Source organism: Nelumbo nucifera, chromosome 6 (assembly GCF_055504915.1).
Source record: "Nelumbo nucifera cultivar China Antique chromosome 6, China Antique-T2T, whole genome shotgun sequence".
Taxonomy (NCBI): Eukaryota; Viridiplantae; Streptophyta; class Magnoliopsida; order Proteales; family Nelumbonaceae; genus Nelumbo; species Nelumbo nucifera.
This window is the reverse complement of record NC_142654.1, coordinates 60046134-60061374: the sequence shown is the minus strand read 5'-3', so window position 1 is coordinate 60061374 and position 15241 is coordinate 60046134. Positions and strand designations below refer to the sequence as shown.

Genomic DNA, 15241 nt, shown 5'->3' with positions numbered 1-15241 from the left:
TGCGATTGGACCCCGCGGTGCAGCTCGCGGCGGCCAAGGAGTTCAAATGGCACATGGTAGCTAGCCAGCTCGCGACCGTAACTGAATTTCTCTAGCTCGCGGATAAGTTCATGAGAACAGAGGAAGAGATCAACCAAAGGACCGAAAGCGGGATCGAGAAGAGGAAGAGGGAAGGTGAGCCCTCCAACCCAGATGACAGAAGAAAAAACCTGGCCCGGGAGACGAAGCCGACCCAGCCATTCCGAGCTCCCTTAGCAGCTCAGACGAACTACACACCCTTAAACACGAGGCGGACCAAGATCTTGATGACGATCAAAGACGCATACATAAAATGGCCACCTCGCCTGAAAGGGAACCTAATCGAGAGAAATAAAAACTTGTACTGCAGTTTCCATAGAGATCACGGTCATAGTACCGAACAGTGTAATAATCTTTGGGACGAGATAGAGGGACTCATTCGTCGCGGGTACTTGAAAAATTTTGTACAACAAAATAATAATAATAATAATAATAATAATAATAATAATAATAATAATAATAATAATAATAATAATAATAATAATAATAATAATAATAAAACAGGTCAGCAAGGGGAGCACGGTAGGGACGCCCCTGAATCCAGCAGCAGGCCGGCCGAACCGTCGCAAAAACAACCTCCGAAAGAGAGGCCAGTTCGGGGAACCATCCACGTGATAGTGGGAGGTTTAGTGGTAGCAGGTTGTACTTCAGCAGCGGCCCGGGCGTCAGTTTACGAAGCTTCCTGAGAAGAACAGAACCCTCCGAAGAGGCCAAAGACAGAGGAACCAATTTTCTTCACGGAAGATGATGCGCGGGGGGTCCACTACTCTCACAATGATGCACTTGTCATAAAAAAGGATTAGCGACTTCGAAGTCAGGCGCATACTTGTCGATTCGGGCAGCTCGGTGGACATTCTCTTCAAGTCGACGTTTGACCAGCTTCAGTTGCAGAGAAGCGAGTTGAAGCCCGCGAACACTCCTCTAGTGGGCTTCAGTGGAGAGGAAGTCAGGCCCCTCGGGAAAATAACAGTACCTGTGGAAGTCGGCAGATGGCCTTGTGCGGTCAGTCTCAACCACGATTTCCTGGTGGTCGCAACCCCCTCCCCATACAATGCCATAATAGGGCGGCCAATCACGCATGTCCTACGGGCAGTGGTCTCCACCTACTATTTGGCAATGAAGTTCCCTACAGACTTCGGTGTGGGGGTAGCGCGGGGCGACCAGCTTGAGTCCCGCAAGTGCTATGTTGCCGCCCTAAAGGGAAAAACCAAGGTGGCCGACGACCTCAAACTGGAGCGGCCTACGGAGCAAGGCAAAGAACGAGCTGTGCCCACAGAAGAAACGGTCGGGATCCCAACTTTAGCTACGGACCCAGCTCGGACGCTACAGATTGGTGCTTCCATCTAGGAAAAAACCGCCACAAGAGAAACCCCCTTTAACCTCACCTACGACACTGAAGCGGTAATCCCGGCGGAGATCGAAATACCTACACTACGACTAGAAGCATATGACGATCAGACAAACGGATACGAGTTATGTACCAACCTCGACCTACTGGACGAGGTAAGAGACCTCGTGTACATCCGGGCCACAGCTTACCAGCAAAGAGTAGCTCAGTACTAAAATGCCAGAGTAAAAAACTGGAACTTCCGCGTTGGCGACCTGGTTCTCCATAAGATCATGGAACCCGAGCCTGGCGTGAGAAAACTTGGACCGAATTGGGAAGGGCCCTATCGAGTAAAGAGAGCGCTCAAGGGGACATACGAGCTCGAAACTTTAGAGGGCAAACAAGTACCCCGAGCGTGGAACATCGTTAACTTGAGACGATACTACCTATAGATCACCAAGCGAAGTGGACTAAGTCGCTACCAGAGCCTTAAGGCTAGAATGCCGAGCTAACAAGGACCTTGGCATAGGCAAGCAAAGGCAAAACAGGTCGCACGAGTGCAGTAACCTGGGCAAAACAGATTGGGCATATGGTCAGTTCGGCAATACGGTAAGTTCGGAAGAAAGAGTGACCAACACTTAACCAAAAGAAAATCATTCCATTGCAAAATACTTTGGATATATATATATATATATATATATCGAGCTCACAGGCCTGGAGGTACTTCTTCACCATCAGAAGGCACTTCAACGATACCCGAAGGTCCTACCTCATCCTCAGAGTCCGGTTCACCGTCTGCAGCGTTGGCCATCTCCTGAGTAATGCGCGAAGTGGTTATGGCGCTAATATTGAGCTCGGGGTACGTATTCCGGATCATCCACCGGCTCAGTTTAAAGCCCCTTCTATACGAGCCCACCATCAGGTTATCAAAGCGCGACGAGGCGATATATTCATCGACGACCTTCTTCTTGGCATCCTCGATGCCTTGAGAAAAGATCTTTGTCCTCTCCCTAATATCCTCTTGAAGGTATTCAACCTGATGCTGCAAATCCAGCCTCAGGTCCGCCATATGCTTCACCACCACTCCCATGGCCTCGGTATCTCTCTGAGACCTCACTAGCCTGGCCTGTGTAGCGCGAGATGCCACCTCAGTAGCTTGAGAGGCCGCCTCTGCAGCGCGGGAAGCCTCTTCGGCAGCTCGCACCCATCTCGAGCTCCTTTCCGCTTGGGCCACCAAGGCATGGATAGAAGAATTCACATACCAAAAGGAAAAATAACAAATGTTCAAAAGAACAATAGCAAGAAAGATAATAGCAAAGAGCCCAACAAGAAATCGCTGACTTACCACCATGGCATGAGTGGCAGCACGACAAGCTACCTGGTTCAAAGGAAGCTCGGTCCATGCCGCGACCTCCTCAGGGTAAATGGCCTCCCTACTTTTCTGAAGAGCGTGGTTCGGCGACAACACGCTCCTGAACTCGCCTTGGCCTCCCGAGCCTGAAGGCCCAGCTCGCGTATAAGCAGACTCAGTGTAAGCGGGAGCCCCCATATAAGTAGCCTCGGCGTAAGGGACCCCTGTCGCTTCTTGTACTAGAAGGCCATCTCAGGCTCCCTGGGCGGATCCACTGACGAGTAGTCCGGTACCTCGGGCTCCACATCTCGGGGCAGCTCGGCACGAGTTCGTTTGGCGACTCACTTCCTCCTCTTCATGACGTGAAACAGGTTCCCACCACGAGTCTTCTCTGCGTCCATCGCACCTGCAAAAAGAGCTCGGCATCAGGAAAACGAAAGAACAGAAAGCCAAACAAGGCAAGCCTCTGAGTAAGGAACCTACCCGAACTCAGACCGACCTCGATTAGCTTGGCCTCCGTCAGATATTGGTGGCATTTTAGCCCAAGTCGTGCCCATTCCCGGAGGCCCTTCGCCGTCTCCCTATCAAGCGTAACATCGACATCAGAGGCAGCCATCCCCCACCCGGTTTGGAACGGCCACCCCAATGCACTTCGCACCCTAAAGTAGTCCCGTTTCCACGCCGGGACTTTGTTGGGAGGATCATGTAAAAGCTTAAATCCCGGGCGAGGAGATAGGTAATATGCTCGCCTACGCCCGGGAAGGGGACTTGCTTGCTTCTTAAGCATTAGAATGAAAGAAAATATCTCCAGGTCTAAAGGCAAGATCTGTTCGCAAAATAGGGAGATTGTCCCCACCAAGTTACGAATAGAATTCGGGTGAAGCTGGCCGACAGTAACGTCGAAGTGGTTCATAACCTCGACAATGAGGGGGTGGAAAGGCAGGCACAACCCAGCGATGAGCTGCTCCCGGAATATCACGATCTCATCGGGACCGTGTTCCCAAGGGAAATTGCCCGAGGGTATAAAGTAAGTGTACTCCCAAGGCAAGTTGAATTGGGTAATAAGGGAGTGAAGCCCCTCAGGCGTCATGGTCGAGGGCCCAAACTTGTCTAACGTCCGACCTCGACGGGAGGAGGATGACAAACTACCCGAGGTGACTAGGCCTATGGGTTCGAACTCTTCCTCGAGCTCTACCTCGGGTTCACTAGGGCTGTCGAGGGATGCAACTCGGTTCGTAGAACCTGCATTTGGCCCCCTCGAAGAACTGTCTGAGCTATCCGAGCTAGACATCAGGAGGAGAAGGATTCCAGGAAAGTACTCACCCGGAAAAAGTAAACGGACTACGGGAACTTGAACGCGAGCTAAAAACTTGGACGCGAGCTGAAACTTGGACGCGAGCTCAACAAGCAAAATGCAGGAGAATCACAAGGAAAAGCGACTGGGGTCCCCCACTATTTATACCCACAGTAACCGAAAATCAATGGCTCTGATCAAGGCAAATCCAACGGCCCGCAGTCGTGCTAACCGCACATCTCCTGAGACCAAGACGTGACTGGCCGCACGTCTTTTGAAACTAAAAGAGCGTCGGCGCACGACTCCCCGCGTTAAAGGCGGCAGCGGCGCGTTTTTTCAAATTTGAAATAACGCCCGCTGTCACGTCTCCTAGCGGCACGTTTTTTAAATTTTGAAATAAACGTGCGCTGTCACGTTTGTCAGCATTTATAGATGGATTGCCGCGTTTCCCAACTTTTTGGCGCTTAAGAAACCCAGAAAAATCCTGACGAACGCGCACTTCGCGCTATCAGTCAAACCAGTTCGAAGTATGGGTCAAATCCACCCACCACCTTGCGAACTCCCCGCGCCAGGGCAAGCCCCTTTGCGCGAGGAGTGGGGGGCAATTGATGAAGGAAGATTTGGCTCGACCTCGTAACCACTCAACACGTGGCAAAGGCAACAGCTCGGCACAACAGTACGCCCAAGGCGCGAGCTCCGAAAGGAGGAACCAGCGGTCCGAACTCCCCACAAGGAGCCCGAACTCTCCCTTTGACCCCGAGCCTTACGAACACAAAGGGCAACAACCCGAACTGGCCTGCCCCAGGGCAATTCGGGCCACACCTCTATCGGAACTCAAGACTTCACCTCGCACACCACTCCAGCACTTCACCCCAGGACACCGAACTGAACAACCGTACCGTACTTGACACCAAAGGAGTTCGTATCCTGAGGCGGCGCACCTGACTGACTTGGGATCTGACGCTTGACAGCCGCACTTCAACGGCCACCTGCCACCGCCATCTCCAGTTACAAAGACGGCTCCGACAAAGAGAGTAGCGGCGGTTCTGCCCCAACAGAGGTGATGACACCCGAACTGGTAGAAGTGCAGAGGTAATCATACCCGACCTGACAGAAGCTTGGGAGTGAGTGCGTGAAGTGGTTATAAAAGGCCCCCTTCCCCCCCAAGAAGAGAGGTATGTGATAACTTTTCACCGTTTGGTTTTATCTTGCCTTTGAGGAAATACAAACTTGAGCTTCGGAGCATTCTCACTGGGTTCTTCCCCGGAGATTACTCGCTTTCTCCTCCGTTTCAGGCACCTTTTGCTCCAGCCCGAGGCAAAATCGTTGACAGCTAGAACCGGCCAGATTGCGCACTATCAACACCAAAGGTGTTGTATATCGATCAGTTTAAATTTCTGGACCATTGTAAATGGAAAGTGATTTTATAGATATAAATATTTACATCATTTCTATCGAAGTTGTAATTATATCGATTATCAATGTAAAACTTAACGTAAATAAAATTTTACATTGACTTTCGATATTTAACTACACTCCATAAAAAAGGAATGAAACCTAAGAGAGAGATTCAGTATATAGCATAATTCTTTTAACCTCAAAATTTGCTCCGAGTGGAGGGATGACGACCTTAAATTCTCTAAGATACAGAGGCATATGGCATAAATAACGAAACAATTGACCGAAAAATAATTGACCAATAAACTGGAATCATAAATAACGAAACCCTTTTGTCGATGAAATCCAAGTGAATCATAAGCAAACTTAGATTGTTTACACTGGCTTAACAAAAACATACATATTTCACATTTTCAACATCTCATTCATGATGTGAACTCAACATCCTCTATACTAATGGGCCAAGAAGTTCGACGGGCCAAACACTCACCAGTTCCCAACTTTCAATTTTCACTGTGTGGATCATATGACCTTTTCTGTGTCTATCACTCTCACACTTCGCACTTACGGGAAGGCTACTCAGTGGCTACATTTAGGGCTGTCAATGGGTTGGGTTTATCTGAAGGACCTAAATCGATCAAATCAATTATAATGGTTTTTTTGAAAGATTAATTATAATGGTTTTGATTTTATGATTTTGTTCCGGTTAATAATTGAATTGGTTCTAATTCTTGATTATCTTGAACCTATTCAGACCTAGAATCAATTATTTTGTTGAATATGTATAATATTTTCTTAATTTTTTCATAATTTTTTATCATATTTTATGTTTGAAATAGTAAATTTGACAGATAAAAAATAAGATAATATTTAATTTATTAATATATAAATAATTTAATATTTTTCTATAATTTTTATTAAGATTATATTATCAAATTTAAATTTTAAATTATTATCTAAATAAACAAATATTATTTTCAATATAATCAGGTTTGGGACAGTTCTGAACCAGATAGACCCAACTATTAACTGAGACAGTTTAGGGTTTATGATGTTGCCCCAATTTATAACCGGTTTGAAACTGATTCTACCTAGACCCGACGACCCAGACCCAACCCGTTGGCAGCCCTGTTACATTTCCTCTATTTAAGAAATCCGTTGGGGATAATTCATTAACGAATCTGCTCAGAATTACAATCAGATAACAAGGTCTCACGCAGAAAATCAGCAATCGACCATGTGTACAAATGAGCAATATTGAGAGCAGTTTAGTGTTGTTATTTGTAACAAGCCCGCAAGTACTTAGTAAATGGTTTCGTGTGTCAAATGATCCACAGAAATAATATAGGATCATATTCGATTTGAATTCAAATTCGATCCGGTAAGAGTTAGACTCAGATACCTCCACTGATCCTAATAAATCAGATTTGTTAGTTATGAAATATTACATATTATATATTATTATATAATTATATATTATAGTGTATTATCATACTATATAAATAATATAATACATTATATCATTAAGCTTTTTTTTACTACAATCCAAATTGAATAAGCTATCCAATAAAACATTCGAATTCGAATTCAAATCATAATCTTGGAAATCTATTGGATTCTTATCGGATTTGGATTGGTCAGATATTTTATTGAATTGGATCAGATATGCCTTTTACCAAATCTGATCCAATCTGTTTGCAGCCCTCTTATAATATAACAAGAAATTTAAAATTCCCTCTATAACATTAATAAAAAAATTACATTTTTATTATTGTTATGGCACTTTGTTAATTCTTGAATGGAATATTGAGATAATTTTAGAAATGAAGGCCATGCGGATTATAACATTGTGGCCCGGATCTCCTACCCACAGGACATAACAACCACACATGAAGAACATCTCCATGAATGACAACATAAATAACAATAATTATAGGAAAATTTATGATTTGCTGGTTTCTTTAGGCTATGTTTGGTGTGAAGGAAAAGGTAAGGAAAGGAAGGGAAAGGTAGGAAAACCCATATAAGGTTTGTAAAGGTTTTTCTACCTTTCCTTTCCTTTCCATAATTTTTCCTTCAAATCAAACACACACTTAATGTATTGTCTCAAATCCCATACCTTAGATTGTGATAGACTCCCCCATCAAGAACATCTCCATGTATTCAACTTTTTCTTTCGCTTTGCTTATCTTATCTAGAGCTCTTGTTGAGTAAGAGAAAGAACTAATGATGAAAAAAATATGAGAATTTTCACAATAACTTTAATTATTATACATGAATAATTCAGGTTTTCAGAAATATGGGATAATAATGTGAAAATGTATCATTCTAATATAAATGTAATTGTATAATAAATGCAACTTTAATGAATTGTACACACATGTGTATGTAACATATGCTCAAAGTTTTATTCCATATTTTTTAAAAGATAGTATTAGTGTTCGCTTTCACCCAATCTTTTTACCATACATGCTATATACTTTTTACCAAAATTTTAAATCGTAGACATTAATTTCCAAAATTAGACCAAATTATGTTACATAAAACCTTTCCCCCTTAATGCATGCAGCTTTGCTTCTACGAAGGCCACTTTATATATATAATTTTAACAATTAAATAATTATTTCGATAGAGTAATTCCATTTTAATTTTTTTTAGAGAAAAAAAATAGTTCTTGGTGGTCAAAAAGCTCTAGCCGTGGTAACATCAATACAATAGACCTAGCTAAGAGTAGTTGATGTGATCTTTAGCTTTAGCTGAGGCTTCAAAATTGCTGGCTGATTGTAGTGAAGATTTGTGACTTGGGGTCAAATCCCACTGTCTCGAGGTTGAGAGGCTCATGGGGTATGGGGATCGGAGAAGTGATTTATTACCAATAAAACGCTCCCAAGATGTCTCAAAAGGGCCACTTCTGCGCACATTGGAAACATCTTCTTTCATTTATGGAGATGTTCTCAAGGTGCTACCTGTTTATAGGCCAGGTAGCTGGATGGGTTGGCCCGACCCATTTCGTCCTAAATAGGGCTTGGACAAAATTTTAAGCCTGTGGGTTCGGTCTTTAAAAGTCGGGCCTGATTATTTTTTAGGCCAGGTTCGGGCTTTCCCAAATAAACCCATCTTGAGCCTGAACTTGGTTCGATAATATTAAATATATAACAGAAATATAATATATATATATATATATATATATATATATATATATGTTAATAACACATCATGTATATTATATAATAATAAAATTATTACCCACAAAAGTATTATATATATTAAATATATAAAATATTATATAATATATAATATATTATTAATAATATATGATTAATATGTTATAAAATACCTATCAAAGTCGGGCTTTGGACTTTATATAGGACTCTGGCTCAGACCTAGTAATTTTCTATTTATAAAGAGGAAAGCCCAGCCTATGAACAGGTCTAGCTACTGCTATAATTAGTAGCTATAATGGGTTGTTGGGACAGTATTGGTAGTATTTGTTAGTAGATCTATACTTGGAGGACGTATAGTTATGAGGATCTGCTGCCAACACAAACTGTCCCAACAAAATTCTAACATGATCTATGTGCAACTGTAGCAATAAGCTGAATAAATTAAATAAACCAAGCCACAAAGTAAGGCTAATTTTGGGATTTCATAGATACTAATAATAGAAGTCTCAGACTATCCACAAATGGGTTGTCGTGTTACACGATAGTTGACCAACCAAAAATGCGTATAACCATAACCATGATAATCCTCCCGAGTAGTTCCTACGACTCTACTCCAACAGTTCTGCTCGACCAATTGCCCTCCCTTACAAAATCCCATTGCATATAGAGAAGCATTCACCCCTCTCGCAATCAAACTCCTCAAATCTACTCTTCTTGATCATCATCTTCTCTCTGTCTCTGCTTTCTATCTTTCGTCGTCCGTCCTTGGATTTCCTGAGTCTGTGTTAACTCAGAGCCATGTTACCAAGAAATGGCGGAACTCCCCTTCTGCCGGAAGGAAGCCGAGATGCTAGTTATCACCTGCAAATAGAATTCCAACCCAAAGCCAGCGCCGAAGCTGGTGTCATGAACTCTCAGTCTGGATATTCTAAGTGCTTCGATGACGATGGCCGCCTGAAGCGGACAGATAAATCTAAGATTTTAAGTTTTAACGTAAGGTTTAATGCATGGATCGATGCTTAGAGCTTCCAAATAATACTCTGACTCCGGAGTCTGGACGAGACCAGAAACACAAACAAAACTTAATTTCTTCTTATAATTACACCGAGTGATAGATTCAAGAGCTGGCGTACGTTGATCTAATTAATAGGTACTTGGGTTACTTGGGTGGTGATGGTGCAGGTACAGTTTGGACGGCGTTTCCCACATAATCACGGCCGTGATAGGGTCTGGTGTCCTTTCGTTGGCTTGGGCTATTGGGCAGCTCGGTTGGGTTGCTGGACCCGCAGTCATGGTGCTCTTTGCCTTTGTCATTTTCTACACTTCAAACCTCCTATCTCAGTGTTACAGATCGGTTGACCCTGCAACAGGAAAAAGAAATTATACCTACATGGATGCTGTCAAGGCCAACTTAGGTAGTTAACTTAGCATTTTTTTGCCATTTGGCAACATTTAATCAAAAGTTACAATACTATTTGAGAATATCTTATAAGCTGCAAATCCCCATGACAAAGGCAAATGCTAACTCCACTATTGGAGTGGGGAGCAGGTTGAGTTGAGCCATACTTTTAGGCCAATAGCTCACCATTTTATCAATAAATCTCTGCCAAATGAAAGGTTCCTAAGTTGTCTGGAACTCTCAGGATCTACTACTTCTACCTCAACTACCAACAAGAACACTCACTACTAATTAACCAGATGATGATGATTCATGTTATTTGTGTCCAGGGGGAAAAAAGTTTTCAATTTGTGGAGCCATTCAGTATATAAATCTGTTTGGTGTTGCAATTGGGTATACCATTGCTGCTTCAATTAGCATGATGTGAGTTCTTTTTTTGTCTCTATCTCTCTCTCTCTCTTCAGTCGTCTTCTTCAATCAGCATGATGTGAGTTCTATTTTGTTCTTGCGTTGTTAAGGGCAATAAAGAGGTCCAATTGTTTCCATAAGAGCGGAGGGAAAGATCCATGTCACATGTCAAGCAATGAATACATGATCGCGTTTGGAATTACAGAGGTGGTGTTTTCTCAGAACCCAGATTTTGACCAAGTATGGTGGCTCTCTATAGTCGCAGCAGTCATGTCCTTCACCTACTCTACCGTTGGCCTTAGTCTAGGCATCGCCAAGGTTGCAGGTATGGATGCATGGATTATATGTCATAACCTAACCTACGTTTATACATAAATGGTGTGAGAGAATAGAAACTTATTCAGGGACGTCACTTAAACGGTTTAAGCTTTTAAGTTGAATGATTTCTTAACATGGTATCAGAGCCTGGACGGCATCTAATAGCTTAAACTTTTGCTTGAAAATTTGTAATTTCATGAAAACTAATATAAACAATTTACAGAGAACAAGGGCTTCAAAGGGAGCCTGATGGGTATTAGCATAGGGAAAGTGACTGGAACCCAGAAGATGTGGAGGAGTTTGCAAGCTCTAGGAGCCATTGCCTTCGCGTATTCTTACTCCTTCATCCTCATAGAGATTCAGGTACGTAATTGAAGCAAAATTTGGATCGAGATCGGTGATCGATGCTACAGCTTATATACCATCCCTTAGCTAGCCTTACTAATTAATTAGATGATGATGATGGCTTGGGCAATCAGGACACACTGAAATCTCCTCCCGCCGAGCACAAGACAATGAAGAAGGCTACTTTAATGAGCATCTCGGTAACTACGGTGTTCTACCTGCTCTGTGGGTGTATGGGCTATGCTGCCTTTGGAGACGACGCTCCTGGAAATCTTCTCACTGGCTTTGGATTCTACAATCCTTACAGGTTGCTTGATATTGCCAACGTTGCCATTGTCGTCTACCTCATCGGTGCATATCAGGTATATATATGATTACTATACTAATTATCTGTCCAATTCCCACTGGACACGTGGCATACCTGAAAGACAACCTTGTTATTTGATAGGCCCAGGGGACTGGGACATCTTTGGTATTTCGCCCTTAGCTTTTATGGCCAATTTTCCTTTGGCTGCAGTGCAAATTTATTTGCACTAGTACAAATGCATGGGAGTGCAGATGAAAAAAATACAAATTCTCATTTAAATCTGTTTTGGGTTTTACTTTACACTGTTTCATGATTTACTGGCTTCATTTATATTGCAATCAAATAAAAAAAGCTAACATTTGAAACAAAAATAGGTCTAAATTTACATTCATATCATTTTGCACTTCCATGATTTTGCATCAGTGCAAATTTATTTGTGTTGCAACCAAACACAGCATTAAGGATGCTACCACTGCAGCTGAGCTCTGGGCTCTTTTAATGCGGGAGTAACACTTGGAATCTGTTCTTCACAGACCGCTCCTCACACTGACATCACAATCACATCCCACAGTGTATTGGGAGTATCTCCTATGAATAAAGTTGGTATTCTTGATGTGTGGCAGGAACATTACTTCTGTAAAGTTGGTGTGAGAAGCAGATACGATCTTCCATCCTCAGCCTAATCACCTAGAAGTTTCCGAATTACCCTTATATTAATTTCTTTTTTTTTTTTAATTCTTGTATGATGATCGATATATCGAAAATTGAAAATAAAAAAAAAAGATTAAAAGGAAACCAAATGCAGGTCTACTGCCAGCCCCTATCTGCATTTGTGGAGAAATGGAGTGTAAAGAAGTGGCCCAGGAGTGAGTTCATAGGGAAGGAATTCGAGGTGCCCATCCCTTGGTATGGATGCTATAAGCTCAACCTCTTCAGGCTGGTGTGGAGGACGATATTCGTGGCAGTAACCACAGTTAAAGCGATGCTCATGCCCTTCTTCAATGTCGTGGTGGGAATCATGGGTGCGTTTGGGTTCTGGCCATTGACCGTCTACTTCCCCATCGAGATGTACATCGCCCAGAAGAAGATTGAGAAATGGACAGCGAGATGGGTTGGGCTTCAAATATTGAGCTTCACTTGTGTGATTGATTAGTTATTTGGGTATAGAGAGAGAGAAAGAGAGTAAAGAGAGTACATGGCTTATGGCTACGTGCTGTCATGCTGATGATTAACAATAAAGGATGGTCACTTTCCACCATGTTCCTTCTACTTTTTCCTGTGGTAATAAGTTGTAAACGTAGCTTGTAAGTTAACTTAAAGATCCCGCTCGCAGTTGTGCTACGTGACATGGACTTATATCTCATAATAAAGGAACATGACTTTTTACCCAAAAATTGTTAATATATATTAGGATGCGCAATCTGTTCACTCCCTCGGTTCGAATAAGGTTTTGATTTGATAGCGTCGAGTTGCATAGTTGAATTAGTGTTTGTATGTTCGAGCTGTAAAGAGCCGTAAAGAATGAAGGATTAGAGTGCATGGATAGGTTTTACCTAAGTGAACACTCTGATGCTTAAGTCAGCATGGGAAATTTTATGAGAATGTGTGAGAGAGCTTAAGTGCTTTAGTTCGCATATCTCTTTTTTGTGGATTTAAGGTCCTTTTATAGTTATCTAAAGTTCAGGTGCTATCAGGCAACGTCTCTGAGTCTCCTGCAGAGCTGTTTCCGTAGTTTAAGGTGTACTGGCACATCAGTTGCTAAATTTGCTCGGCGGTAACAGGTCGCGTGCGGGTCTTGTGGCGCACGGTTCGGTGAGCTACTCCTAAGGTTGCAGTAACGATGCCCGCGGGGGCGTGTCACACAAAACGATTTAGACGGGCTCGTGTTGACGACGGCCCAAGCTCGCCCCAGCTCGGCTGCTCACCTGATGTTGGGTGCCACGTGTTGACTTGTCGAGCTGTCCTGCACACTTTGACACTGTGTTGTCAACAGCGTCCATTTGCCATTAGTTGAGCAGGGGTGACCAAAATGCCCTTCATCAATTGCCCCCGACTCTCAAGCTACTGTTTAGCTGGCGAAGAGAGTAGGACCTTCTAGGGCATTTTTGGTCTCCTCGCTTTTGTCGGTGGTTCAGTTCGCCTGGTTTGGGCTTGGCCGAACCGCTTCTTCTAAAATCTTCTAGAGTTTGGAGAGAGGGCGGTGGCTTGGTGTGTGTGGCGTCCGTGGCGGGTGGTTTAAATTTAAACATGCGCTTAAATTCAAAATTGAGCGCACACGCGCTCATTTTTTAATTTTTTAATTGGTGCGCTTAAAGATTGAGCTCGCGCGCCAGATTCTTACTGTTGCCAAGCGGTCTCGCACTTGTGCTGTTGGATTCTTGGCAGCGTGTCTCTGCCAGCTGCAGTTTCCATCTAGGTCGTCGATTCTGTCCCCCGCGAGCTATAAATATGGGGCTTCTTGTGAGGTCCCCACATACTCATTGTTTTTGGATTTTTCCGAAGGAGGAGGGCGGTCTGCGAGTTAGTCTCCAGTGCTGATCTGCTGAGGCGAACTCTATTTTTTGTTGGTGAGCTCCAGTTTCTCCTTACCTCGAGTGTTGTCACTGCCGTTTTCTGGTTCCCCTTCATTTTTCTGGTGAGTATTTTTGTTTTTTCGCCATGTCTCATTGTTTTGTTGAAGATAGCCATCCAGCGGTAGGTCGGATGATGAATCGAGCTCGTCCGATGAGGGTTCATACGAGGTCTATTTTGATGGTGCCCTAATGGACAAGAGGGAGGAGGTAGAGGCTGTGGTAGGTATGTTTGAGTCGACCAGGTATCGTTGGACCGAGCCTGCTACTAGTCATTATCCTTGGGACCACAACTGGGAGGGGTTGTGTGTCTGTGAGGAATCATTGGCAGTTGGTCTCCACTTCCCCCTTCACCCGTTTATTACCGTTGTGTTGAGACACTACAGGGTATCACTAGGTTAGCTCACCCTGAATGGGGTCAGAACGCTGGTATGGCTGATCGGTTTGTGCCACAACCAGGGCTTCCCTTTGAGTCTTGAGGCGTTTTCGTGTTAAGTTCAGATGAAAAGAATTGCTGGCCCATTCTGTTTCTACCTTCCCTTCCGTAGTGGGAGGAAAATCTTTGATTTCCCTAACAAGGTTAGGGGCTGAAAGAAAAGGTTCTTTTTCCTTAAGAAGGATGGTGGTTGGGATGTCGACACTGCCTGGTACAGTAGTAGCTAGAAAGTTGCTGAGTGTAGGGACGCCGAGCTACAGGCTCCTGTCTAGTAGCTCATCCAGGAACGAGTTAGGATTGACGAGTCTAATGAAGGGATAGGAGATCATCATATGGATGGTCGAACCCTACAGTAAGATTGGGCGAAATTTCAAAAATTTCTTTCTCTCCCATTTGGGAATCGTATTCCCTAATTTAGAAAACTGCATTTTCAAGGTTCGTTCTTGAATCCAAAAATGGACAAGATCTGAAACCAAAAGAGAATGAGGGATATACCTGATACGAAGTAATAGTAACTCCCAACGCAGGTGTTCACGCCCAAAGAAAAGACCAAAACCCGCTTCCACTAAAGATGACACAGTGTGTAGTGAAGTAGGATCAGTAGGATGGTTCTTCAGCAAGAACCTAAATTCTTCAGCAAGAATCAAGCAAGGGCTGGTGAGCACAACTTCAGATTGTTTCTTCTACCAAGAAACAATATCAAGAACCTTTCTTGATCAGATCCACAAGTGGAGATCGAACTGGGTAGAGGCGGCAAGAACTGGGGAAGAATTCTGCAATTTGCTGTGATGAAAATCTAAGGAATTCGCCCCCTATTAATAGCCTTCTTGGATCAGCCTCCTAATC

General features: G+C 43.4%; 1 pseudogene; it reads left to right on the top strand.

Moving 5' to 3' along the window:
• Positions 1-9182: 9182 nt before the first annotated feature.
• On the top strand, positions 9183-12703 carry LOC104604372 (amino acid permease 3-like; annotated as a pseudogene).
• The last annotated feature ends 2538 nt before the right edge of the window (positions 12704-15241 follow it).